Here is a 4,130-nt window from a genome sequence, read left to right as displayed (position 1 = left end):
TATATAAGCTCCCTGGACCTTCAGTTCAATGCCTGGCAACGTAGTTATCAGAGCTAGTCTGCTGTGCTCTTGTCTACTGATCCTGGTTCCAGTTATATCAGCTAAGTCTGCCTTTTGCTTTTTGCTATTTGTTTTGGTTTTGTATTTTTGTCCAGCTTGTTCCAAATCTATATCCTGACCTTTGCTGGAAGCTCTAGGGGGGCTGGTGTTCTCCCCCCGGACCGTTAGACGGTTCGGGGGTTCTTGAATTTCCAGTGTGGATTTTGATAGGGTTTTTGTTGACCATATAAGTTACCTTTCTTTATTCTGCTATCAGTAAGCGGGCCTCTCTGTGCTAAACCTGGTTCATTTCTGTGTTTGTCATTTCCTCTTACCTAACCGTCATTATTTGTGGGGGGCTTCTATCCAGCTTTGGGGTCCCCTTCTCTGGAGGCAAGAAAGGTCTTTGTTTTCCTCTACTAGGGGTAGCTAGATTCTCCGGCTGGCGCGTGTCATCTAGAATCAACGTAGGAATGATCCCCGGCTACTTCTAGTGTTGGCGTTAGGAGTAGATATATGGTCAACCCAGTTACCACTGCCCTATGAGCTGGATTTTTGTACTCTGCAGACTTCCACGTTCCTCTGAGACCCTCGCCATTGGGGTCATAACATTATGGCCCCTCTTCTGATGACTCCATGATATCTCAGTTTCATACAACCTTGAATGCTGGCCACCTGAAGGTCTGGGTGAAACTAGAGTTACTACATAGTGTAAATCACAATTTAAGAACAGAGAAACATGACTAAGACAGATACCAAAACTGGGGTACCTGTACATGTACAGTGTGCTGATATCTGAATAATTGGGGATGCCCATGCAGTGTAGGTAATCTCCCAGGGGTTTTCTGTCTTGGTGTTGCTTCTCTGATATTCCAGACGGATGATGTTTAAAAGGCTCTTGTGGATGATGTAAGTATACTGTATGTAGTTAATTTTCATATATACGTAATCACTATATGTATTTAATCCTTATATGTACTTATTAACCTTTGTATGTTAACATATACAATAGTGTATGCACTCACACTATTCAATCATACTAGTTCTTGAATTTTGTAGTTTGCAATAAAATTGCATTGTATTGCAAGTATTAGCCTTATTTAAAGCTGTGTCTGAACCTTAGTGTTAAAAACATTGCAAATAAAATTGCGAAATTCTCCTGTAAATAATTCTGCAAAGAGAGAACCATCATACCATTAAAAAATACGAGTGGATTTTCATAGGCCCATCCAGCATGTGGGTTCCAAGGCGTAATGGGGTGCATATCACTGATTATGCAGCAGGGCTGGCCTTGCTGTCAATGTTTAAAACAAAGGAGTAAGCAGTACAAAATACATATTGCGAAGTGGATTTCCAGGGGCCCATCCATTATGTGGATTCAAAGGCTTATTGGGGTGCATATGAATTGGTAGCAAGGCAGGCCTTGAATTCAATGCAACACTTTTTCAGGAGTCCTCCCTGGACATCTTATGAAAGGGGTTTTGTGGTGCATTGTAATTCTCGGCAGCCCATCCACTCACAGCATAGGCTACAACAGCTTAGGAGGCTCACTGTTTAATAATGGCCCTTTAAGAAGCTTATTACCACCTGATGCACCAGTATAAATAGGCTCTGTGACTTTAAGAGTCCCTCCTTCATAAATGAAACAAGATGGGTCTGCTTATGTGTCACACACCACATGGCCAGCTAGGGTTACTAAATGTTACAATGGCATTTCCCAGTGAATGCATTTGTAGTGGTTGAAAGCTATGTTAAAGTTGAAAAACACTGCGTCTGAACTAAGCCCAAGAGGTGGAGGCAATTTTTGGTCTGTGGTTAATTATTTGTCCTTACAGGCAAGTCATTAACCTGCAAAGGATGTACCTTGACATATTTCCCAGCAAAATCCGTTTTGGTTTTGTTTTAGTGTTTTTTGTGGCACCGGGAAAAATGGCATGAATCTCGGAAAAAAAAGTTTACAGCTGTGACCTAGGAGTCAGGAGTGCTTCCGGGGGTGACCCCCATGATGTCCCTGTGTCATTTAGCAGTGTTTCCATCATTTTCAGATGTTTTTAGACCTTAAAAGGACCCCCGAGTCGTGGTAAAAACACTTGGGTCTCCCATACACTTACATTGGGCTCGTTGCTCGGGTCAAGTACCCGAGTATACCAATCTGCTCGAACTGAGCAACGAGCACCCGAGCATTTTAGTGCTCGCTCATCACTAGTGTATGCCTTTGAGGATAGCATTTGCAGGTCAGAACATATAGAAACACTTGCTAACACAAGAAAGGCAGAGAAATTGTCCACACTAAATAGCTTCCACTGCCATTGCTATATGGAAAACATCAGACAAGTATGCAAACTTTAAGCACAGTTGCAAGAAAGTGACCAGTTTACAGCCAACAGGGGCAGGCAAATATGTGTGTTGTAATCTAGACTCTTGGAGAAAGATACCTATTATTCCAACATGGCCAGGGAGCTTCTCCGACTGTACACTCAAATAAATCAGTTTAAAAACATAGTCGCATCCACGGATGCACTGGTGAATACATTTAGAGAGGATCTAGCTACAAAGATGCAAACCACTGCGGCTTTGCAGCAGATCATTTCTAATATGTCATGGCCTGGTATGCATAGCGGGTTGCCCTTACCTACGAAGCAGGTTTATTTTTTGGGAACGGCACAGGAGGAGATGGTGGCAGCAGAGATCCAGAGCTTCAGAGACCATGTGACAGGTGCAATGGGTGCTACAGTTCACTCCAACACCGATGGAGCACAGATGTAGCAACCTCTTCCAGGGCCAGGATGACAGTTGGGGATATAGAAGTGAGTGGGCAATGGATCACACCACATCCAATCCGCCAAATTGTCCGGAAAAGCTGGAGGAATTCTATCCATCAGCATGGGTAATGTGCTGATGGGTATCCGGGCAACAAAGGCAGCCAGTACCGGTATCACTTTATTAGAGCTAATGACAAGACGTAAAATGCTCCTGTGTCTACCAAATGAGCAACAAATATTGGAGCCAATGAAAAATGCCAATGCCAGAGACATGTTTCTCCAACAGGTTCAGTAGAACCTGAATGAGTTACTGCCTCATGCAGGTTTACGATTGCACAAACCATACCTACAGGGGGAGACTCCTATGCTCTCTATATGGGAAAAGGTACCTCTCTATCTTCAGCCCTACAGTATGAGAGAAGTTTAGAAGGTTAGTTGCAGGACTTGTGGAAGAGTAAGACAGAGTTCAGTTTGCCCTAGCATGTATGCAAGTCTAGAGTGAACTCTCAGATAACCTGAAACATATTGTGTCTTGTTTATTCAGGGGCCACTACTTATTTAATCTCCAATAAAGGGTAAATTCCCTGATCTCTCCCTTTGCAGCCCACCACACTTACTGGTGGCTGGTTCAATGGCATGGGTGTCAGATTCTCACTTGCACTGCATCATCTTTGGTATCAGTATCAGGTAACCTCAGATAGGGGTACAGTGCAATTAATCTGGGAACTATGGTGAATATCCGGATGGAACTTCATCCCTTAGAACATCCAAACATGTGAGGGAAGCCATCCTTATATGTTTGATACAGAGGGATGATGTAGGAAAGAGGATGCCATTCTCTGCCAAGGTAGTTAAGAGCAAGTGCTTAAACACCAGTGTTGGGGCTCCAAGGAGTCCTGTGAGATGAAGGCCAACCCATTACCCTCCTCCTGAGTAAAATACATTGGCCAAGGGTATTGCCAATTACCAAGGGCAAAATATGACATACAGCATATATGGAACTAATTGCATTGCAAGAGAAAAACTCCTCCCAGGAGCATATCGCACCCTTAGTCCTGCTATGTGTGTGGATATTGGAGAACAGCAAGGAATAACTCCTATAACACTTAATAAGAGACTTGACATTCACCCTGACACCCCTGTGAGATTACAGAAGATTCCTCTTGGTTTTGGCTTAAATCTCAAGCGTCTCTTGTTGGATTTCCATGAAGAACACAAGATACTCAGAAATCTTCAAGAGACTGAGAACTGAGATACTATCTAGCTTGAGCATGACAGAATCAAGATTACGGTGATCACTAACAATTTAGATAAATACTCTAAAGTGTC

Source organism: Ranitomeya variabilis, chromosome 5 (genome assembly GCF_051348905.1).
Source record: "Ranitomeya variabilis isolate aRanVar5 chromosome 5, aRanVar5.hap1, whole genome shotgun sequence".
NCBI classification, from domain to species: Eukaryota; Metazoa; Chordata; class Amphibia; order Anura; family Dendrobatidae; genus Ranitomeya; species Ranitomeya variabilis.
The sequence above is the reverse complement of the archived record's forward strand: the minus strand, read 5'-3'. Positions refer to the sequence as shown.